General features: G+C 38.6%; 1 protein-coding gene across 4 annotated transcripts in view; it reads right to left on the bottom strand.

Annotated features, from left to right (window-relative positions):
- The window catches only part of AKAP6 (A-kinase anchoring protein 6), a 2,898,826-nt gene that overhangs the window by 2,613,328 nt on the left and 259,722 nt on the right, over positions 1–25,776 (bottom strand). For all 4 annotated transcript variants that reach the window (XM_044073884.1, XM_044073885.1, XM_044073886.1 and 1 more), the window contains exon 2: positions 4,964–5,183. The gene's annotated coding sequence lies outside the window, so the exon portion shown is untranslated. The remainder of the gene's footprint in view (positions 1–4,963; positions 5,184–25,776) is intronic.

The raw sequence follows: 25,776 nt of genomic DNA, 5'->3' as shown, positions 1-25,776 counted from the left end.
TCCAAGAATAGACAGGAAATATGTTTATGGTTGTCTGTGACTATAGAGACAGTGTTGAGGAAGTTTAATAGAGCTGTAATGGTGCTATGTTTGGGTCTGAAGCCATGTTGAGTGGCTATAAGCAGATTTTCCTGTATTAGATCCTGCTTTGTTTATGATTACATTTTTCTAGTACTTTAGAGAGAGGGGAGAGGATAGCGATAGGTCTAAAGTTGGAGATATCAGAAGAGTTACCTCCTTTGTGTATAGGTAGAGTGTAGCATTGATTCCAGATGGAAGGGACTTTAGATTCAGAGATAGAGAGATTAATTAGGATATATACAGGGAGAGCAAGACAATCAGCTGCTAGTAGAAAAAAAAGTGGAAGGAATATTGTCAGCTGATGTTTTAATTTAGAGACTAGGGTTTTGATGTAGCTAGTAGGTACAGGTTTGAGGGCGAAGATATTTGAGGAGATAGTATTAGGAGTAGGTTCAGAAAAGTTGGAGATGTTAGTAGTAGAGGAGTTTGGGTTCGAGTTCAGTAGCTTAGATATTGAATTGATAAAATAGGTATTGAAGATAGTGGCAGTTTCTTCAGATGTCTTGTCGGGGCACGGATTGGGGAGCTAAGATTACCAGGATGTAATATTTGGTTAATAGAGTTCCAGAATTTTTTAGGATTAGATTTTAAGGCTGTGGGAGGTTTGTTATAGAAGTCCTTTTTATCTTTATGTGTTTTTTGTCAGATTTCTGAGTTCTTTATATTTTTGTAAGTCTGCAGAGAGCTTAGTTTGTGACCATTTCTCCATAATTTGTCTCTAGTTATTATAAGGGTATGAGTGGCTTTTGAAAGCCATGGAGATATGGTGTACTTAATTCGGACTTTGTGAGGGGGAGCAAGTGAGTCTAAGATGCTAAGGAAGGTGGAGTTGAAACCAAGGACTGCTTCTTCTAGTGGGAGTTGGGTAAGGAATTTCCAGTTTACTTTAGAGAGGAGGGCATTAAAGCTTTCTGGATGAAAGTTAGAGAGTTTATGACAAGTGATAAATTTAGGAGGTTAAGAGAAGTGGGGAGTGAACCTAAGCACTTTTATAGGGGAGTGATCACTCAGGGTGTTTGGTAGGGTTTCAGGGTTATGATATTTGGAAGGATTAGATACAAGTACCCAGTCAATAAGACTACTAGATGTGTGAGAGTTGTTTGTATGGGCAGGTTGGGAGATTAGCTGTGTAAAGCCATATTTTGCCAGAACCACTTTATAACCATCCAAATGTCATTTCCCATGGCATTGCTATTGTTCTCTCACAGCCAGTTCTTCACTTCACTGCCTGTCACAGCTGTTGATTTCCTGGCCCTTTTGGTACCCGAGAGTCAACTCTGGAAACACCCCACTAGCACTGCCTAAATGGCCTCTTTAATTTGACACCTTCCCTCCACCATATGTGTCAATCTGCAGGAGCTAGGTTAATGCCATGACAAGCAGCAATTATGTTTTAGCCACATCTCCGTGCCACATTCTCAGTTACTGAGGTCTTAAAAAAGGGTTCATTCAAAAGCTCTTATGGAGAAGGGAGTTGAACTCAACCCACACAGAAGCATCTGTTAGGTATTTCTAGGACATCCTCATGACACATATTTGTTTCCTAGGTCTACTTGCTCTCCTACAGACATCTGACTTTCTACTCACCAGAAGATGTATATTGGTTGTCAACTCAGCACCTCTCTTGACTTGATTGCTAAAAACATACACAGTCTATGATCATATGGATCCCTATCATGTGATAGAAACCTCATTTGACTGAATTGTATTTGACTGAGACCAAAAGACTGAAATTTCAAAAGACTGAAAAGTCACTTGACTGAAACTCATAATACTGTATTTCAACATACTAATTTTTAAACTGGCCCATATAAAACTAGACTAGGTGGGAGGAATGAAGGTCAGCGGGACTAAGACAGAATATATGTGTGTGAATGAGAGGGAGGATAGAGGAATGGTGAGGATGCAAGGAGTAGAGCTGGCGAAGGTTGATGAGTTTAAATACTTGGGGTCAATAGTTCAGAGTAATGGTGAGTGTGGAAGAGAGGTGAAGAAGAGAGTACAGGCAGGATGGAGTGGGTGGTGAAGTGTGTCAGGAGTGATTTGTGACAGATGAGTACCTGTAAGAGTGAAAGGGAAGGTCTACAAGAGGGTAGTGAGACCAGCTATGTTATATGGGTTGAAGACAGTGGCACTGACAAAAAGGCAGGAGTCTGAGCTGGATGTGGCAGAGTTAAAGATGTTAAGATTTGCACTGGGTGTGACGAGGGTGGACAGGATTAGGAATAAGTATATTAGAGGGTCAGCCCATGTAGGAAGGTTTGGAGACAAAGCCAGAGAGGCAAGATTACGTTGGTTTGGACATGTGCTGAGGAGGGATGCTGAGTATATTGGGAAAAAGATGCTAAGGATGAAGCTACCAGGTTACAAGAAAAGAGGAAGGCCTAAGATGAGGTTTATGGATGTGGTGAGAGCAGACATGCAGGTGGTTGGTGTGACAGAGCAAGATGCAGAGGACAGGAATAAATGGAAACAGGTGATCCACTGTGGTGACCCCTAACGGGAACAGCCGAAAGAAGATGATGATATATATATATATATATATATATATATATATATATATATATATATAGAGAGAGAGAGGTTTACCATCAAGATCTAGAAATGCACTTGTGCATTTCATTATGTTGCCAAAATATAATGCAAAAAATAAAAATGACTTCACTTCACAATTTTGAACCATGTCACTATTGATGATTCTGTATCCAATGTTATGAAATTGTGACCGTTGAACTACATTTGCCATGCAGATGTTGTTATTACAGGTTTGTGTTTACTTTCGATTTTTAAACACTTTGAATCCATACATTTAATGAAATGGTAATCAATGAAGCGCATTTCTGGATTTTAATAGTAAACTATATATATATATATATATATTTGTGTGTGTGTGTGTGTGTGTGTGTGTGTGTGTGTGTGTGTGTGTGTGTGTGTGTGTGTGTGTGTGTGTGTGTGTGTAAACAGGTCAAAAAGTAGTTAGGGAGGGGGGAGGAAAGAAAGAAGAAAATTAAAATAATGTTATGTAGCAGTAGAGTTATATGTTCATCTACAGGTCTGAAGTCAGTAGGAAGAGAAAATGTACATGGCTGAAGCGGGCTGACTGTGTGAATGGGGTGCTTGAGTTATGTGCCTTGAGCTGGGCCTTTTATATTTGCTGCCTTTCTAAATGAATGTTTAGAACCGTTGTCTGAAATTGGAGTATGTGAAGTTATCTTTTAGGTAGACCAGGAGTTTGTGCCATAGTTTTGAAGCTAGTAGAAAGAAGATGTAATCAATGCAGTGGAGTTTGGTTTAGGGGTTTTGGGGTGTCAAAGTGGTAGCTTTGAGAATGAGTAGCACCTGAGGATGTAGAAAGTGATTGTAGGAATTACTTTTGAGGAAAGTTGTATGGATGCAGCTAGATGCAAAAGTTTAAAGACTAGGGAGACCAGTAAGAGGTTGGTTCCTTATTTCATGGGCATCCATTTTGCATTTTCAGTAAAGATGTAGTGTTGTTCTTGTTCCAAAAGTATAATCCTCAGATCATTGAAAATTTAAGTGCAAATACAAGGAATATATACCAGGGGTGACTTGGTATATCAGTTTATTTCTCACATTCCAAGGAACATACCTCAAAACAATGAAACTCTGCATGCAAACACAAGGAAAGTATAGCAAGTGTGAGACTATCCTATCTTGGAATATTTCTCCATTTCTGAGGTGCAATACCCATAAAAGTGAAAACTGAAGTGCAAATGGATTCCCTTTCAAATATCAAAAGACCAGAATCACAAACGTTATTTTCGTGACAAGAAAATAGCGAAAGTTAAAATCCCGAACCACAGAGGTTTTCCCAGGGCAAGTATAAAAACTTGCCCATTGTGGAGAAATATATGCCCTCTTCCCCACTGTAGTGCGATCCCACAGATGGTATATAGTTAGGGGAGTTGTGGAGGGTGCAGCCTCCCACCTAGGTGGGTTTCAGATGGTTCAGGTGTACTCTGTTGTTTTGGGCAAGTGTTTACTTGCCCTGAGAAAACGTCCATGATTCAGGATTTTAACTTTCATTATTTTCATCTCACAAAAATAACGTTCAGGATTCTCGTCTTTCAATATTTGAATGTAGATCTGTATAAACATGGGGAATGTGTACTAAGTGTGAGACTGTGGGATCTTGAATTATTCTTCCTACTCTGAATGCTATCCTCAGAACAGTGAAAATTTCAGTTTGAACACAGGGAATATGTACTAAGTGTGAGATTATGGTATCTTGGAGTTTTCTTCCTACTCCGGAGTGTGATGATCTCTCGGAGTGTGACGATCTCAGAGTTAGTTTGAGGGGTATGGGGTTACATCCATCCCTGTCAAGGGATGTGGGGGTTAAAAATCTTAAAAACTGTAATATCAGGTTTTCAAAATTTGCTGTTAATGAACCACGCTTTAATTTTTGAAGTGTCAGAACTTGCACTGTAGGGTCTTGCACTTCAAAAGGGAATGCTTGCTAGATATGTAAAAATATGCAAGAATTACACTTTATACCCAACTCTATTGTCTACTTTTTCCCAGGCAGGTTATTCATTATTTTACAAGTTTGCAAATCTCATTCTTTTCCAGTGTATTTGATACTGACACTCTTAGCAAGAAAGCCAAAGCTTACAAAGTTCAGCTATTACATTCTTCAACTCACTGTTCACTGTAGTTAGTTTCCAAACAGAAATAGCATTCACTTACATCAATCATGATTTGAGTCCCAAGCATATGCGTAAGCACTGCTGTGCATTAATCATTTCACACCTTTAAAGAACAAAGACTCTTAGAATCTGTGTAATATATGAACACTAAAGCCAATGAGGATACTGACCCTTAAAATGGAAAATCATTACCTAATTTAATAATTCCTTACCTCAGTCAAACACACAGCCTCCGTTTCTGTGTATCATGTTCCATGAAGTTTTGCCAGCATTTTCTCATTGCAAACAATGATTTGTGCCTTTTGAGATGCAGATAAATCTCTTAAGGATTTCCAGAAGAATTTTCTACAGTTTTATAAAAATAGAGGCATACTCCTGTGAAAAGTCTTCTCACTGACCATCTGAAAGTTAGTCACCAGCCACCATGTATCCCTATGATTAATGGGGGAGAAAGAAAGAGAAAAACAAGACTCACTGAAATGTTTTTATTGTGCCTCAACAGAACCTCTAATACTGCAGAGAAAAAGTTGAAAACACAATAACTAGGTACGTTTGAGATTAAATTGCGTGCACATTCCATATAATATGAAAAGTTTGCATTTCTGATCAGTCATTTTTCTCCTTTTTGTTATCTTTCTACAATGCACTGCCCATATTTCTTGTGAATAGCATTTTTACTAATAACCACATATGCTCTGGAGTTCTTACAGAAGTGTATACAGTACTGTGCACCATGCACGACTGTTTATCCCATGCTGGAAAGCTTATATCTTATTGCGCATACAGACAAATCTGAATTTTTGAACTCTTTTACGTTAACATTTCTATTCTTATATGTAATTGCGATTGAATTCCAGAGAAACAGATCTGCTGTCTCATTACTAGAAGGTGCCTTATATTTGGTCCAGCATTTGAAAGATACAGGTTTTCATTTCACTCAGCAGCTTGTTTTCTCAGCACACCTCAGCTATGTTATTACTAGACTAAAGAACAGTCTAGACTTCAGCCGTAACACCTCCCATTCCCTATCACATGAGGGAAGAAGTAACACTGCAAAAGGTGTACTTCTGTCTGCCTTAGAATATGTATTCTTTAACCAAAGACAAACATTAATTACTAAACGCATTTTGATTGACGTATTCCATTTCAAGTAGCACTCTACCATCCTTACCAGAGCATTTTTTTTCAAGTAACACTCAAAACCAAACTATCTTCAAGCATGTATCCAAAGCTCTTAATCTACACCACTGTTGCCTAATTTCACATTCTAAATATGATAGCAATACAATTATCCTGCTGACTCCACTCTGTTCACATGAAATCTTCAGTAAAGCTCTTTTCTGCTGTAGACAGTCTGTGAAATTCAGTTCCTCTAAAGATCAAGGCCCTACTACTGCTTAATTGTCTACAGTCTTGTATATGCAACTATCTTACAGAAGCAGTAAAATGCAACTGTCAGAATAAGTAAACGCAGCCTAACTTATGTGTAAATGCACCTCCCTGTAGGGTTAGGAATTCAGCACATAAAGTGGATAGCTATACACCGTAAAACTCCACTGTCAATCATGAGCGGATAAGGTGATCCGCTGTGGCGACCCCTAACCGGGAAAAGCCGGAAGAAGAATAATCTTACTGTTTTACCTCTACTGTTGTAACAACTTTATAGCTAAAGTTTGTTTCTTGGGTCCACTGCACTTTTCTTGTGTACTTAAATAAATACATTTATCCACACATGCAGCAACACTGCATGGGAATACTGCTACAACCTGAAATTTAAACTTTGGGACGGATTCATGAATGCCTACACTAAGTGTACACTAGCTGTATTCAAAAACATTTCTACCACATTTTTGGTGCTGTCTATTCTCTCACAAAGATTACACTAAGTGTAGAAATAGACTACACATTGAGGTAACCTTTATGAATCCCATTTGATATTTAAGGTTGTAAGAAAATCAGTAGGAAAAAAAATTAGATGGAAGAAGAGAGTTATGCTTGTGCTGTTTATTTACTCAGAATGGTGTACACGTAGTGTAAGCATTAATGATTCCAGACCTCTACTTTTCATTAAGTAACACATTTTTACTAAACTTCAGCAAAAGCTGTCAACTGCTCTTATGAAAATGTAGATCATGTAGGCCAATTTCACTTTTAAATACAAACTTTAACATTTTTACATACATTTTTATGGACAGAATAAAAAAAAAGTTATTATTGATGTTATAAATGAAGATCAAATGGGATTTATGACAAACTTACAAACCCAAGATAATATTAACAGATTCCTAACTCTGTTAGAAGTTAAATCTAATATGTTGGTAGCAGCTTTCATCAGTTTAGATATTGAGAAGGTGTTTGGCTGTCACCTAGGAATATTTATATAAAATATCACTTTTATTTGGATTACCTAATGCATTTATAGTGATAATTAAAAGCTATACATAGAAAATAAACCAAATGTTAAAATAAGACCATATTTACATAATTTTATTGAGATGAAGTACTAACAAGGTTGCCCAGTATCTCCTTTTATGTTTGCACTAGAAATTGAACCTTTGGCTGTAGTTATTAGGCAAAATTATTTAATGGTGTTAGGGCGAGTACTCAGTATGAGCAGAATACTGCCTTGAAAAATGGTTCTTGGAACTAAAACTCTTACTTAACCCATCCAAAACCAAATTACTTCTGTTTTTCCCCACTACTCCCACCCCTCAAGGAAATCATTCTCCTACCTCCAATCACCCCAACTTTCACGTGATATCCAATAATGGGACCAAAATTGACCCTGTCTCTCACATCAAACTGCTTGGTGTGACCTTAGACCACAAGCTTAAATTTGACACTCACATTAACCTGACCATTAAGTCGGTAAACAAGAAACTCGGGTCCATGTATAGAATTAAGAACTTCCTAACCCCACATACTAAATTAACCATTGCTCGGACTCACCTCCTTTCCACACTCCTCTATGCCTCCCCGATATTCTCCTTCCTTAATAAAACAGAACTCAACAAACTATCTACAACCTATAACCACATAGCTAGATTTATAACAGGAATGCCCTATCGTACACACCACTGTAACAATCTCAGAACACTACACTGGTTAGAACTACCTAACACTCTCAAACTCAATCAACTTACTGAGGCATTCAAAACTATCCACCATCCTGACAAAACCCCCGCAATGACCAAAATATTCATTCCCTACTCTAACCTTAATTCCCTTAGATCCTCCAAAAGCCTACAAATTCAAACTATTAAAGCTAACAATTCAGGAGGTGAAGCACTCTATGCTAATTCCATAGGAAAATCCTGGAATGCCCTCCCAAACAACCTAAGACACGAGACCTCACTCAACCTATTCAAAAAACAACTCAAAGATCTACTAAAATCTAATTGGTTATGCCCATGTTCTAATCCTGATTAGCAGCAAACAGCCAACTACTATCTATTATCCATCCAATCCATAATTCAAGGGTCTTCATTTGTAGTTAGGGTACTCCAACTACCTAAGAATGTTTCAACTATTTAAACTATATGTATAACCCTTTTAATTGTTCATGTGACCTTGAAAGTAATACTTTGTATTCTTATCTCCTGTTGTTTTTTGTCATAACTACCCTCTATGGAGCTTTTCTCCCAGGGCCTCCACTGAAAATGGACATGTATCCAGTTGGACTAGCCCGGTCAACAAATGTAAAATAAAATAAAATAAAAATAAAATAAATAAACAATCAGTGATATCAAAAACTCTATGGAAGAAGTGGAAATATTGGCAAAGAGGTTTGGTGATCTTTCTGGTATTTAATTTAATGATAAGAAATCTAGATCTATTCCATTAATCAGAAAGCAACATAATCCACCTAGACATATACTGAATATTAAATGGAACTTTTACAAATTAGAATAGCTGAGTATAATCATAAAAGAAAAATAGCAAGACATTACAGATACTAACCTGGAAAAATATACAAAAGGTATTAATATTCTAATAACTGGAATAAGCTACTTCTTAAATTTGAGTAACTATTATTTTATGTATTTCATAGGTTCATAGGTAGGTACTAGGCTATTGGCACTAGGGCCTATATAAGCCTAGCCAAAAAGGTACCCTGGCTTTTGCCACCCAAGAAAATTATTTTCCTGTACCCCTGCCGAGCAGAGCCACAGAGGTGATCCCCAGGGTGAATTTCCTATTTCCCATCCAATCATCAAGATTTTTCTTGAAGAGTGCTAATGAGGAGCTTTGTATGATATAAATAGATAGTTTACAGTATGGGAAGTCTCTGGGACAGGAATCTATCCCATCGGTGTGTTCTGTTTATTGTAGTGACAAGGTTTAGGTCCCTAGAGTGTGTAGCTCGGAGGGATTGGGATTTCTTTAAGTGGAGCATGTCCAACAGCTCTGGGTTTGACATAGCTTTGTATGTTAGGCAGAGATCGCCTCTGAGTAGGTGATATGCGATGGAGTAAAGCTGGAGTTTTTTGAGACAGTCTGCGTAGGGCATCTGTTTGAGGCTGGTAATCCTCTTTGTGAGGTATTTCTGCAGCCTTTCCATTTGTTGTAGATGTCTTGTGAGGTACATACCAAAAGGGGAATTGTACTCTACAATGGGTCTAATGAGTGACGAGTAGAGGGGAACAATGACCTCTTTTTTCCTGGATGAGAAACCTTTTGTGATGAGGTGTGCCACATAGAAGGATTTCCTGACTACTGTGGCAATCTGACTATCAAAGGAGAGACTACTGTCCACCTGTGTCCCAAGGTCTCTTATCACACATTCAGTGTTAAGTAGACTACCACCTATGTGGTAGCTCATGGGTACAGAGTTTTTACCAAAGGGGATGACGATGCACTTTTTGGCATTGGGCTTGAGGCCATGGCTTCAACACCAGGCATCTGTCTCCGTGAGGCCCTTTTGTAGGATGCCCACATCGTTAGGAGTTTCGATTATGGCTCCTAGTTTGCAGTCATCTGCAGACTTCATTAGCCAAAGACCTTCTGTATTAGCCTGTACTTCAGAAAAGTAGATACCAAACAGGAGAGGACCCAGGACTGAACCCTGTGGTACTCCAATTGTCACTGGTCTGAAGTCAGATTTGGAGTCTGCTACTTTTGCAGTGTGGGTTCTGTCAGTGAGCCAGTTGGCAACCCAACTTGTGACATAGGTTCATAGTTAGGTACTAGGCTGTCTGCCGAGGGCTTTTATAAGCCTAGCCAGAGTGTGTCAGCTTTCACCGCCCCATCGATTAATTAACTGAGCCTCTGTCAAGAAGAGCCAATGAAGTGATCCCAGGGGTGTATTTTCTGTTACCCATCCACTTGTCAAGGTTTCTCTTGAAGAGTGTTAGTGAGGGGCTCTGCCTAATGTAGTTAGGAATTTTGTTCCAAAGCATGGGAGTCTCTGTGACAGGAATCTATCCCTCCAGCATGTTCTATTTATTGTTGTGGCGAGGTTTAACTCACTAGAGCGAGTGGCTCGCAGTGACTTGTATTTCTTTAGGTGGAGCATGTCCATCAATTCTGCGTTGGACATGGCTTTGTAAGTCAGGCAGAGATCACTTCTGAGTAAGCGATATGCTACTGAGTACAGTCTGAGTTTTTCCAGTCGGGCTGCATAGGACATGTGTTTGAGGCCAGTAATCCTCTTGGTGAGGTACTTTTGTGGTCTTTCCAGCTGTTGGAAGTGTCTTGTGAGGTACATTCCAAACGAGGCATTGTACTCTATGATGGGTCTGATGAGTGACGAGTAGAGGGGCACTATAACCTCTTTATTTCTAGATGCAAACCCTTCAGTAATTAGATGGGCTACATAGAAAGAATTCCTATCTACTTTGCCAATATGATTGTCAAAGGAGAGATCACTATCTACCTGGGTCCCCAGATCTCTTATTACCTCTTCTGTATTAAGGGGGCTGCCACCTATGTGGTAATTCATGGATGTTTTGTTTTTCCCAAACAGGATGACTATGCATTTTTTGGCATTTAGCTTGAGACCATGACTTTGACACCAGGTGTCTGTCTCAGTAAGGCCCTTTTGGAGAATGTCCGTTTCAGCCGGAGAGTCAGTTATGGCTCCCAGTTTGCAGTCATCGGCAAACTTGGTAAGCCATAGTCCTCCTGTGTTTGCCTGTACTTCTGAGAAGTATATGCCGAACAGTAGGGGTCCCTTGACCGAGCCTTGCGGGACACCTCTTGTGACTGGTTTAGAATCGGACCTGGAGCCCACTATTCTTACTGTGTGAGTTCTGTCTGTAAGCCAGTTGGCAACCCATCTCTCTTCATAGGGGTTTATGTTAAGTGGGGAGTTTTTCTATAATTCCTGCATGGGGAATGGTGTCAAAAGCCTTTGCGAGGTCAAGGTAGGCTGTGTGAACCACCTTACCCTCATCTATGGCCTTGGTGACTGTCTCAAAGAAGTCAACCAGGTTTAGTAGGCATGATCTGCCCTTAAAGCCGAACTAGGTCGGGTCAAGTGTTTGAAGGTTCCCAATGTCTTTGTTAATGAGTTCCAAGATGATGCATTCCATAGCCTTGCAGACCAGGCTAGTCAGGCTTATGGGGCGATAGTTACCAGGGTCAGTTGTGGCCCCTCCTTTGTGGAGCAGAATAACCGTTGCTGTGCACCATTCTATGGGCATGTAGCCAGTGGAGAGGCTGAGGTTGAACAGTGTGTTTAGGTGGGGGGTTGGTTTATTCTGTAGTTCGTGCAAGACGCAGCGTGGGACACCATCTGGCCCCATTGACGCTGTGCTTTTGGCTTTTGAAAGGGCTGTTTTCACCTGTGCGTCTGTGATTTCTGGGACACTACACTTTTCCGGTATTGTTGTGGGCCATTTTTGGGGGTGAGAGGGGGGTGAAGTTTGCACTGAATCTATCTGCCAGGATGTTGGCAATATCAATAGGTTCAGTATATTTTGTGCTATTTTGCACTAGCCTAGAGCATATCTGTGAGTTGCCACTTAGATTCTTGACATAGCTAAAGAAGGCTTTGTGGTTCTTTTGAATCCATGGCTATTTTTCTTTCGAAGTTAGCCTTGGATGATTTTATGAGGGACCTTAGTTTCTTACTGATACTGATCAGGGATGTCTTTCCTTCTTGGGATTTGCTTTTTTTCTGAACTAGTTTCCTCCTTCTGTTGTATAGCCTGTTTATGGCAGGGGTCCACCAGACTGGTTTCCTTCTCTTAGAGGAGTGAGTCTTGGTTCTGCTAGGGATGGCACAATCCATGCATCCTTGTAGGTGCTCATAGAGTGCATTTGTAAAGGTCCCTGCATCTTGGACACTGTTTTCCTTTAGCATGGGGGCTGTGAAGCTTATCACCTCTGTCTTAAGTAAGGTGAAATTTACTATAGAAAAGTCTTTCTCTGTGGTTTCCTTGGTTGGGGTGATGGTGTGGTGTGGACATCCAGAGTTGGTCTGATCTAACCATTGATGGGTTGACCTCCGGTGCAGAACACCTGTCGCCCATGTTGGTGATGACCAGGTCCAATATGTTTTCACAGTTTACCAGCTGATCCAGGGCATTTAAGTTGATAAATTCCAGGAAGCATTGGACCTGGGAGTTTGTACTTGAGTAGTTTTCCCAGTTAACGGTAGGGTAATTGAAATCGCCCAATATCAGGGTGTTCAGTAGGACAGTTTTGTTTTCCAGTGTCTCCAGAAAGGCGGAGTGGTGGTCCTGGATCATGGAGGGTGATCTGTAGCAGGCCACAATTTGCATTGCAGATTTGCCCGATGTTAGTTGCACATGGATGATCTCAGAGGTATCATGCTGCTCCACTAACCTGGAGGTGTAGGTATCCTTGATGAATATGGATACACCCCCTCCTTTTGTGTTTCGGTCCATGTTCTGTGTCTGAAATATGTGGTATGAGTTGTAGCCAGGTAGTGCTGGGGTGCTCTGTGGAGCCTTGAACCAGGTTTCAGTTACTGCACAGATGTCAACATTCTCCATACTGAGGAGTGCTTTGAATGCGTGTATTTTGAGATTTAAATTCCTGGCGTTGAGTAGCATAACCCTCATTTTTTTTATTTGTGCTGTTTACGGGGGTGGGTTTGACTTTTGAGCCTTGCCTAAAAAAGGCAGTATGGGGGCAGCAAGAGCCTTGGCCAGTATTCGATAGCCTAGGGATGACAGGTGCAAGCTGTCTCTTGCGAAGCAATGAGGCTTGTCGAGCATGTCATCCCAGGCTGACAGACACTGGATTCCCTTTGAATGACACCAGAAACTTAGCCAATTGCTAAAATTTATCATTTTTTCTTTATACTGCGGTATCATTCTTGGTGAGGGCAGGATGCTACTCAGGGTCAGGGTCATACCCGCCTGGGCTACATGATCAGAGAGCTCTTCCATGTCTCTTTTCATGTAGTCCAGGGAGGTATATCTCAGGTCATGCACACCAACATGAATAATGACAGAGTCATATTTGTACTTGTTCTGGAGTGACCTGAGTGCTTGTGTTATGTGGCGGATTCTGGCTCCTGACAAGCAGCTAACAGTAACCTTCTCCTTGTCCAGCCTAGTGAGTGGGACGTCAGTGTGCCTGACTATAGAGTTGCCTATTACTAGTGTGTTAGGTATGTTATTTCGCCTTAAGGGCTGTGATTGTGTGACACACTGATTTTGTGTTTTATGTGTTGTCTGGTTTGTGACGGGAGGTGCAGGTTTTTTGGGTGTCTGCTTTGGAGGTCTCTGATGCTTTTGCAGGTTTTTATTTAGAGCCTCCAAGTATGATTTTGTGTATTTATGTGTATTTTTTTGCCAGTGCTGGTTTAGTATGTCTATGTGAGGCTGGAGGTGTAGTGCAGGTGTTAACCTTCTCCTCATGACTGCCTACTCCACTCTTGTGTGGAGAGAGCTTAGCCTCCAATTTAGCTATATAATTACATCTTTCGCATAAGTTAATGTTTTGTGGTAGGAGGAGAGGGTTGTCTGTGTACATGAGGCAGTTGTAACATTGCCTCAGGATACCCAGGTTCACCAGTTGGACTGGAGAGTATACCTGAAATTGCCCTTTGGTTATGCCTGAATAGTAGGCTGAGCTGCTTAGTCACTTGGTTGGCGAGGGGTGAATAATGAGCCTTGCCCTGCTGGGCAATCAAGTGTCAGGGTATATTAGTGCTTGCTATTAGGTCTGAGCAAGTGCTGGACTGTAGGGTGCTTTTGAAAAGTTTAGGTTGAGAGTTAGACTACTTTCAAGGGAAAAACTGAAGAGGAGGCTTGGTGAAGCCGGGAATAGTTTAGCCCTAGCTAACCGGCACTGCCCGGATGTACAAAACCGTGCAAACACAGTTTTTACAGCAGGGAAATGAAAGATAGAGAAATTAGCCCAAAATGGCCTATAAACTACTAACGTCTGGGCTGGAACCACTCCTCCAGGAACAGATGGCTGCTCAAAGCTTCCTCTCTCACAGGTGAACAGAGAAACCTCCTTCTACGCAAGTAAGGTATGGGCAACTCAGAAACTTGTAACACAGCCCTGAATTCAGCACTAGCCTGAAAACTGGACTATACTGGCTTAGAAAGGTGGGAAACAAGGAAAAAATTTTTTTTGAAAAGATAAGGCAAAAACAGTAACAAATGCACTTAAAACAGCCTTAAATGACTTACAAACAGTAAAAAATACACTACAAGCAATCAGAAAAGGCTTTTAAACAAATTACCCAATTAACCAGTAAACAAAAATCTCGAAACTGAGCTCTGTTCCTGTAGTCTTCAATCAGACAAGTTCTAACTGCACACTCTTGCTACTGGGGTGCAGGGGAACCTTCTCCAAAAAAGAAGGCCTGGATTAATGCTCAAGTTATACAAACAAAGCTAGATTCAGCAGGCCTGAATCTAGTTTATGCGACAGCAAACAAGGCACACCAATTTCAGTAAGAAACAGTTCAAATATGCAGGCACTATAAGCCTATAACCAGAAATTCCCAGCTCAGAAGGGCAGAGTCCAGCCTCTCCTCCCACAAGAGTGCAGACAACAAACCTTCTTAATGTAAAATGACTGGCCTGAAGCCCAAGTACTTAAACCAGAACTAATACACTTTTAGAATAACAGACATTGAGCCTTCAATCAGCAGTTTCCATTTTAGAAGGATGTAAGCTACCTGTCCTGCCACAACAGTGCAGACCAAAAGCCTTCTTTATGTAAAACAACTGGTCTGAAGCCCAAGTGCTTAAACCAAAAGGCTTAGAATGGTAGCTACACTTTAATCAGGTTACTACCAAGCAGTAATAAATACAATTGAATACTTTTAAGAAGGCCTGGATTAGTGCTCAAATTATACAAACAAAAGCTAGATTCAGCAGACCTGGATCTAGTCTATGCTACAGCAAACAAGGCGCACCAATTTCAGTAAGAAATAGTTTAAATATGCAGGCACTATAAGCCTTTAACCAGAAATTCCCAGCTCAGAAGGGCAGAGTCCAGCCTCTCATCCCACAAGAGTGCAGACCACAAACCTTAATGTAAAATAACTGGCCTGAAGCCCAAGTGCTTAAACCAGAACTAATACACTTTTAGAATAACAGATACTGAGCCCTCAATCAGCAGTTCCCAACTTAGAAGGATCTAAGCTACCTGTCCTGCCACAACAGTGCAGACCACAAACCTTCTTAATGTAAAACAACTGGTCTGAAGCCCAAGTGCTTAAACCAAAAGGCTTAGAATGATAGTTACACCAAGCAGTAAAAAATACAAGTGAGTACTTTTAAGATGACACAAAAGCAAAATAAAGTAATAAAATAGGAAGAAACACAAATACAGTGAAAGCAGATGAATAAAGTGCAATGTTTTTTTGAGTGAGCAAATAAGATGGGCACAGGAGGAGTATCCAAATGCAAATTTACAAGAGGGGCGGGCAGTTTCAAAGCCACCAAGATTAACACCAAAACAAAAGCAGGGAGGGTGGATGGGGAACTAACTGAAAAAACAGAGCCACAACTTCCAGATAGATAGTATTCAATGCAACATAAATAAATCAATTGGTACTTTTCTGTTATCGGGACAACACTTGTTAAGAGCGCTTGGAATGTTACAACGAGCTCGCAATTTCACAGCTGATGCTTAAGTGGGTACTTTTCAGATTGTTTTTTGTAGATCCTATTTCCTTTATTATTAGGCATTAATGTGTATGTTATCTGCTATACCTTGACTAGCAACAAATACTGGGCTGAAAATTAAATGTCATTAAATAAGATTCTGATCCAAAGGCTGACAGAGAGTGATATGTTATATAGCCTGGATTATATCACCTCGAGGATTTTGTAATTTTGCCGATAACAGTAAACTACCTTTTTTTTTCTCCTACTTCTATTTTTCATTATTAAATATTCAAACAAAATGACACTTTCCATTTTTATTACTGAAAGCTACAACTTGGATGTATGTGGTTTAGATGCATTCAGATTTGGAATATTTTGTAAATGTGTTAATACTCTTCACTTGTATCCCGTTGTAAAAAAAGGAAGCTGGGAAATGGTCTTTCCCCGGCTCCTTAGTGTCCAAAGCAGTGAGGCGGAAAATAATAATCATTAAAAAAAAAAAAAAAAGATAGCAAACCAGATGCGGCACATTTAAGCTGTAGAGCTTGTATCAAAACCTTCTGAGATCTGCTGAGAGTGAAAGTATCTTTAACGTATTTAGGAGGGTTTACACCTGTACGGAAAGAAGACACACAAAAGAAAGAAAAGAACACTGCAATGGTGATGTTTGAAACCAGGAAGTTGACGGAGAAAGTCTGACTGTCTGGTTAGGCAGTGCCAGCACTGATGTATCTATTATTTTATTCACTTTCAGTTGGCTTTTAACAGGTTAAGACCACATTTATCCACGGTGATATAGTTGAGTGTTAATGACAATTAACTATAATATTCAGGGGTGTTTGGAGGTCCTTTCCGAGAACACGCCATTGAGCCGGTGTGGGTGGGACAACCAAAGGTATGTAAGAAGTGCTAAGATTCCAACTGCATGCATTACACCTGTTGCCCCAATAACGGAAAAGTACCAATCAATTTAAATGCTGTATTATTTGAAAAAAGTGCAGATAAAGATTGACTTAAATTCACTTATACATCCAGTTGATTGCAGGTAGGTCTTAGCAGGCCAAAGCTCAGAGTTTAAGCAGAAAATAATACAAAATGTACCACTTATATTAGGCAGAAACCGAATATAAATGAAATGAAACTTCCCCCACTTATCACTGGCTATGCAGGAATTCTAACTAGCAATAAATTCTAACAAGCATTAACTGAAAAAACAGAGCCACAACTTCCAGCTCGATAGTATTCAATGCAACACAAATAAATCAATTTATATGCTGTATTATTTGAAAAAAGCACAGATAAAGATTTACTTAAATTCACGTATACGTCCAGTTGATTGCAGGTACGTCTTAGCCAGCCAAAGCACAGAGTTTAAGCAGAAAATAATCAAAAATATACCAGCTATATAAGGCAGAAACCGAATATCAATGAAGTGAAACTTCCCCCACTTATCACTGGCTATGCAGGAATTCTAACTAGCACTAAATTCTAACAAGCATTAACTGAAAAAACAGAACCACAATTTCCAGCTGATAGTATTCAATGCAACACAAATAAATCAATTTAAATGCTGTATTATTTGAAAAAAAACTGTAGATAAAGATTTACTTAAATTCACTTATACATCCAGTTGATTGCAGGTAAGCCTTAGCTGGCCAAAGCTCAGAGTTTAAGCAGAAAATAATCCGAAGTGTACCACTTATATAAGGCAGAAACTGAATATCAATGAAGTGAAACTTCCCCCACATATCACTGGCTATGCAGGAATTCTAACTAGCTCTAAATTCTAACAAGCATTAACTGAAAAAACAGAGCCACAACTTCCAGCTAGATAGTATTCAATGCAACACAAATAAATCAATTTAAATGCTGTATTATTTAAAAAAAGTGCAGATAAAGATTTACTTAAATTCACTTATATGTCCAGTTGATTGCAGGTAGGTCTTAGCCGGCCAAAGCCAGCTATTTATTTGTTTATTTTATTTTATTTATGTTTGTTTAATGGGAATGTCCAGCTCAGCCATGCAAGACCCCTTTTTCAGTGGAGGTCCAGAGATAAAAGCTCCAGGATTATACACAGAGCAAAACAATTTACACAGATGATACTATACAAACTATGTCAAAGAAAATACTGATTAAACAAATTGCACAATAATATTATTAAAACAATTGGAAGACAAGTAGTATAGGGTGGTCATAAAAAATATAGGAGACCATTTACTATTGCTGCATATCTCATTATAGTGTCTGGTGGGATGATGGGTGAGGTAAAGATGAAGGGGAGATCTGGGGCCAGATTCCAGATGATTTGTTTTCTGTTTAAGTCTATTCTGATTCTAAAAGACTTGCTCTCAGCATAAGTGACTTACTTTGGTATAAGGCCTATCTATAAACAAGACTGGGGCCAAATTTCAAAAGGCCTGCTCTCAGTTTAAGTCATCAATTACACTGAGAGCAAGTGTTTTAGAACTGAGCCCCTATTCTTAATGTAGAATGAAGTGAGTGGTGAGGAATTAATGTGAGGGACAGAACGGAGTAGGAAGACTGGCAGAAAGAAGGAAGGAGAAAAGGGAAGAGGGTAGAAGTGAGTATGGAGGAAGCTGTTAAGAATTAATTATAAAAAGAGTAGAAGGGAAATATTAAAAGTATGCAGATGCATTTAGAGTGGGGTGAGTGATGAAGATAGGATATCTAGAGATCTGTTTAAGTGGCATAATACAGCAGGAAGGAAGGGTTGAGAGATTATAGAATAGTAAAGTTATACAATTAATAAAAAATGTGTATTATTCCCACAATTCCTATGTATATATACATATATATGTGTGCGTGTGTGTGTGCGTGTGTGTGTGTGTGTGTGTGTGTGTGTGTGTGTGTGTGTGTGTGTGTGTGTGTATATATATATATATATATATATATATATAGTTCAAGAAACAACTTTAATAATCTGTAATTAATACAAAATCAATAAATAAAGGCATTCTGAAATTTATTTAGTATCCTATCAAACCCAGCTATTACATTAGATCCTACTTAGGAAAAGGATAGCACTAAATTACCCAATATGGAAATACATTCACTGGCAGCTCTTTTTAAAGTAACCATAGATTTGATAGATAACAACCACTCAGCAAACTTGAAAACAACTGCAGACATCTTTTATTTGAAATTAGCAAAATGAAAATTCCACAACACATTTTTGATTTATCTTTTAATAAATTGTGGTTGGTATTGTGCAAATACTTTCAATATATTAATATTCCAACAATTACAAAATGTATAAATTATTTTAAATTTAAAATTAGAGGGTACAAATGATTTTCAAATAATTTAATAGAAATATAAAAAATGTCTATGATGGTATAACTCTTAAAAATATAAATAGTTTACTTTCCAAATTTGATTTAGGACAAGATGATTGGATCTTTTTGTAAGGAATTAGATTTTATGTAGAACAATGTATAAGTATTAGTAATAATACTAATCAGAACTGGGTTCCTATTACCTGATCAAACGTTTAGTTTAGTGAATACCTAAATGTTGATCTGATAATAGCAGTTGATATATTTAGTTATGGGGGTGTGGGTGGCAAAGTCCTCCACTTCATTTTGGTTTAATTTTTTTGTTTTCAGCCGAGGGAATTCATTCCCTACGTTAAATTGGCCATTCGCTGTTTTAATTTTTCGAATTTGCCAAAATTTTGAATATGTGAGATCATTTACAAAAGTAAAGAAATTAAACCAGTCTTATTTGACATATATAGTTTCACAGGTAATTACTAGGCTAACGACCCCGGGGGGGGGGGCTTTCTAAGCCTAGTCATGCTTCCTAAAGTTGAGAATCAAACTCTGTACCTTATGTTTGAAAGGTAAACACCTTCCTTAATCATTATAGCAACCCCACCCCCCAAAGTTATTGGTAGTTGCTAATTCTGTCATTTAGTTTAATTTGATAGTAAGTTCATAGGCAAATTGTAGATTATCAGTCTGTAGACTGTTATAAGCAGAGACAGTAACCAGAGGTCAGAATCAAGCAGTGTACTTTGTATCTCTGAGGTTAGGACCTTAACCAATATGCCAGCCCCATAGGGAGGAGGTTAAGGTCTTCAAATATAAATAATAAACATGGAATTTTATATTTCAGAATGAACAGTATAGCATGTGAGTCTGATAAAAAAATGTAAAATGAAATCAAGTAGTAGTAGTTGTCAGGTACAATTTTGGATAGTTTAAACTTAGAAGTATATATATGTGTGTGTGTGTGTGTGTGTGTGTGTGTGTGTGTGTGTGTGTGTGTGTGTGTGTGTGTGTAGTCTTAGTTTACATCAGACAAAATCAGAAATTATGTATGAATTCCCAAATTAACAGTTGCAGATATAAACCTGAATAAAAAGTAAATTACAAACATTCTCTTTGAATGATGATATTCTATTAGGAACGTAAATCATTTTGTACAAGTTTGTGGAATGACAATATATTAATTCATAAAGAACAGGCTTACTTAAATCTGCCATTCCTAAAGTTTAAAATCTGACCAATTATGAAATCTAACATATTAGTGATAGGAAGGAAAGTCATTATTAGGAGTTGGAAAGCAGAATATAAAATACTATTCAAATAGTTTATTCAATTTTACAGTCTGTGGGAGGCTGGCATAATGGTTTTAGGTATTTGCCTTATATACACAAGGTACAGGGTTTGATTCTCAGATGGTGTAATTGGCTTGGCTTAAAATGGTCCGCAAGGGCAGTTTGCCTAGTACTAATCTATAAGAATGAAGAGATGAAGGTGAAAAGATAAGAACTAAAAAAAAATAACTATTAACCACTAGACCAAAGTCACACAGTTGTTAGAGAAGTTTGAAAAACTTGACATATCCACCTCTTCAAGAATATAAATTTGTCTGTGTTTGTTGTATTTGAACTAGAGACCGCTGGAATCGTTTTCATGACTTTGTGTACATGTTAGAGGTTCTTGTTGTTGTTGTTGTCGTCTTTTGGCTTTTCCCGGTTAGGGGTCGCCACAGTGGAACTCCGGTCCGCTAATGATTGGCAGTAGATTTTCACGAACGCCGAGGTGCCAGCTCGATGTCCCACCTATACTTTGTATATATTTCAAGTTCTGAAATAGTGAAAACCTGGTTGTGTCAATTACATAATTCATGTAAAAACTGAAATGCAGTACTATAATTTGCAGATAACTGCATTTGTACCTGTTCAGCAGACAGTCCAGGTTGATAACTAAGAGGCATGAGAGGATTTTTATATATGTATCTCTGTGTAAGTCTGTGTGAGTCTGTGTGTGTGTGTGTGTGTGTGTGTGTGTGTGTGTGTGTGTGTGTGTGTGTGTGTGTGTGTGTGTGTGTGTGTGTGAAAGCCAATCCATTCTACATACCATCATTTGTAAGGAATAAATGTTTTGGTCCAACAAAAATGGTATCAGATGCTTCACCTTTCTTTTTCTTTAATTTTGCTTGCCAAGATACAGCACTGATCCATTCTGACCATGTGCAGGCTCAGTCTATGTTACATGCATAGTAATAACAGTTAAGTAACATTAAAAGTATAACTAACTTATACAGTATGGTAGCATAATAAAACACAGCTGTAAAAATGTATACATATTTACAAGAAGGTCTAAAAAGATGCAGGATCAGGAGTGTACAATGCATAATACAGGTGTTATAGGTGAAGAAAATCTAGTCAAACCAAAAGAACAGACATAGCATATACAAATAAGGAGAAAATGTTTGTAGTGAAGAGAGTAAAACTTGCAGAATACTAACAGTTGCAATAGGAGTGCTAATAACAGGAGAAAATTATATTAGCTGTGTAGTAGGAAATGGATATGGCAGATGGGGAAGTAGTAGGTACAAGTTTAAAAGTTGTAGAGATTAGGAGATTAAGCAGCCAATGTTTTCTGATGTGAATATAATAGTACAGCCCATGTAGTTAGGTGACATGGCCAGTGTTCTGACGTGTGCACTTATGTTCAGTTAGGTAGTGTTTCAACTTATGTCTGATCTGTTTAAGTCTCTAATTTCAGAAAGATCATGTAGCAAAGATTGCAACAGTTTAGGGGCAAGAACAGTGAAGTTGTGGTCAGTGGAATGAAGTTTGGTGGATGGAGTTAAAAGAGTAGGACCCTTAATGGATTAGCTTCTCAGATTGCAGTGTGGGTTGGATACAGTTATCTCACAGTTAGGGAGATGCTGTGTCTTGGCAAAGGGGGTTGAAGGGAGCCAAGGAGGAGGCTGGCTCTGCCTTTACTTGCAAGCACATAAATTAAATTAAAAGGGTGCAGGTTGTCTAACAAACAGGATAGCTAGTTGTCCAAGGCTTGTAACATAACTAAAGTATATGTGCTGTATCTCTAATGCCATATTCAGGAAATTCACCACAGAAAACAAGGTAGTTATTTTGGAAGAGATGGTCATAGGTGTATAGGCCAGAAATAGCTGGTTACAATCTTTGTTAGCTAAAAACCTAGAATTTGATTTACAATTCCAAAATCTCAGCTTCATCCATGACATAAACAATGTGTGTTGTTATTAAGTCTAAAATTTTTTACAAAGTATAAAATGTAATGTAAATCAAATATGAAGCAATTTCAGTGTACAATTAATTTTACTAATAATTCACCATTGTCACATGTGACTTTTTGAATGCCAGCTGGAAGAATCCCTTTGGTGGTCAAAGGTGTATCTGTGGATTGGGGTTGTGTACTAAAAATACAAGCCATGACATGTTAAATAAATTTGGATAATTTTCACCAGTTCTCATCTGAAGATATGACAGTAGGTGAGGAAAAAGGGATTTGAAAAATTGCTCATGCCAACACATGTCCTTATGTAGGGTGTTATGAGAGAGCAAAGTGATTTGTAATGGTATGGTCAGAAAGTCACACACACAAAGACTGCACAATAGGAACCATGTATAATGATGCATGCAAAAGCAGTACACGGCCTGAATAGTACTCTCTGTACTAGGCATACTTTGGCATACATTTGTCACACTAACCGTACAGAGATATCCATTAACTTAAGATGGCAGCCAAAAATGGCTATTTTTTCTGCACCTACCAATACTTACCTCCAATGTTACCTGTACCACTTCAGTATCCTTTCTCATTATAGGAAGTAATATCACAAAATGACCATACATTTACTGAGTTCCCTTATCTTACAGGAAAAGCTTTATGACTCCTAGGGACTAGGTTGCCCTTGGAAAGTGAGGATAAAGAGGCTATTATATTCTGGCCAGTGGTGCTTTTTCCAAGTCCAAACTCCCCCGAGATAAATATGCAAAAATACCATTGCATTACCTCCATATTTGCAAATGTAGAAGCATCTGTCTTACCCTTCTCTGATAAAGTGCAGGTCTCATTCAAAGGGCAACTACTGCGGCATCTAATCCTTCAAGAGAAGATGTGGCCTTCATATCCACCCCATACAGTTCTCTGAGAGATGAGTACTCTGTCTGTCCACCATCAGGTGGCACCTAAAGGAATGGATCACTGTCAAAACATCAGCCAAAAGATATAATGCTTGATGAGGCAGAGGGATCTGGAGAGACTTATGCATGAGTTATTGCAACGGGACTGTTTCTATTACAACCTGTTTATCATTTTCTCAGTACATATATTTAAAAATGGATACCAGTCAGCAGTTTACCGGAAAATTATCTTCTAGTGAAGGTGTTTCAGGAAGGGACCTGACATCCACCACATTTAGTGGACATACAATTTTTCCTACCACCAGAGAACATCAATACATCTTGGTTAAACTTAAGCCATTTGTGAAAAACAACTAGATGTGCTTAATGTGGGTTCAGAGTATGGCAGGTGCTGTCATAACTGTCTACTTGATGTCAGACTGAACACCTGCAATATCATACTCTTCCCACTAACATCTGATTGAAGTGAAAATGTCAACAAAAAAAATAGAATTTTCAAAAAAATCAGACTGCATTATGAAACCTGTTTATAATTCAGATAACCATTTTTTTCAGGGAGGCTCTCTCAAACACGCACACACTCTCCCCATATGAGGAACTTTACCCAATTTATTTTTACCTTTAATATACTAATTCAATAATTGCAGGCCACTGGGAAAGGAGAAGCAGCCTAGTAGGGATAATACAGTACACTCACAAACTGAAATCTTATAGTTAACTATAATGATGGCAAACACATCTGGGAAATGGGACCAGGGCATTACTGAATGGCAAATTAGGCACATATCGGAAGTTTATTAAAATACCACACTCATGAGACTAATAATAAACAGATTCAAACATATGTCTGCATACCTTAAAATGAAAATATATGCAAAAGAACATGTTTTTCACAAGGGTGCACAGATTAATTTAAGTCTAGTTTAAAATATCCAGCTACTCCTCTCCATACCAATTACCATTCTGGACTGTGGAGGAATCCATTGTCAAATTAAAATGTCTGTCTAGCATGTGATACTCCATGGCATAGAAGGCTCACTTTATTGCTAGACACACACACACACACACACACACACACACACACACACACACACACACACACACACACATACTCCCTCAATTTTTAATTATATCCTTTCTGCATTAGTAAATTTCCTGCACATAAATCACACAGAATGCTCCATGCCTCCAAACTACCTTTAATGCTTTGGTGTATAGATTAAACTCAGGAGTCACTAACACAGGCTCATAACAGAGGATCTTTTTTAGTTCATTAAATAGTCTGTCTGACTCATGAAACCTTGACAGGGACATTTGCTCTTGTGGCATCTGTCAAAGGGCAGGAGATAGTCACACTATTAGGTACAGACTTTCTGTAGTACTCAAATTATCCAAAAAAGACTTCACTCATCTCTTAGTGGAAGACATAGGCCAATTTTCATGGCCTCATTTTTTTTCCTACTTGTGGTTTTACCACCTCTCTTTCTATAAATCTCTCATGCTCAATTTAGTTTTCTTAGTATTCACAATCAAGCCTCCCTGTCTGAATGAAAAAACACATTATCCAGGTTTGCCACAGCATAGTTTGAGTGAGGCTTCAGTATTTTACTCATGAGTGTCTGGAAAGTAACCATGTAAACTAAATGGTAAAACTGCATACTGAAATAGCCCATTATGGGTTTAAAACACTTATTTTTTGGCAACTGGCTCACACAGTGCCTGGCAATACCCTTCATCAATTCTAGCAGTGACATTCATATGTTCTCTATCAACTCATCAGTTCTAAACATGGAATAGCCATCAAACTTTGAAATGCTATTCAGTTTCCTAAAGTCATTACAGAAGTGAATAGTTCCATGAGGTTTAGGACTTAACACTATTGGGTTGCTACAGTCACTTTGTTGACTATTCTGTCCTTCTATCCCATCCTAGTTTCAATATTCTTTTAAACTTCTCTTACTGTTCTTGTGACACTGGTGCTCTGGAAGGTCTCAATCTAGTATCATTCCAGGTGTTGTCTGCATGTTGTAGTCTTTCAGTTTAGCTTTCCTAGGCATTTCTAAAAACACTATTTTTTTGTTTAAGGGATATTATCATATGTATTTCTTTTGTACTCTTGACCAAGATTCCACCAGCTGAAACCAGTCTGTCCAGAAAAAAATTCAACTTGCAAGCTCTCTGAAGAATTATTTACTTCCTTCCATAGCTTTAGAACATTAATGTCATACAGGTGTCTTAGCTTTCTCTTTCCTGGCTGTCTAACCATAAGTCACTGCATTTATTCTGTCATCTCTGATAGCCCCTGCCATTTGGCCAGAATTCTATTTTCCGTGAAGAAAACTAGCACTAGTACATCAATTCCTGGCTAAGTCTTCAAGTCAGGCATTCTTACTATTTATTAAGTTAGTTAAGTTTATTTACAAGGGTAAAACACTGATCATTGTTCACCACATTGCAGGCTCAACTAGGGGAGCAGAAACAAGAAATATAAACAAAACATTTCCTGCAATTCTATTTTAACATTGAT

Source organism: Protopterus annectens, chromosome 6.part0 (genome assembly GCF_019279795.1).
Source record: "Protopterus annectens isolate FY-2018-M chromosome 6.part0, PAN1.0, whole genome shotgun sequence".
NCBI classification, from domain to species: domain Eukaryota; kingdom Metazoa; phylum Chordata; order Ceratodontiformes; family Protopteridae; genus Protopterus; species Protopterus annectens.
Note: the sequence above shows the minus strand (reverse complement) of the source record. Positions and strands in the feature narration are given on the sequence as shown.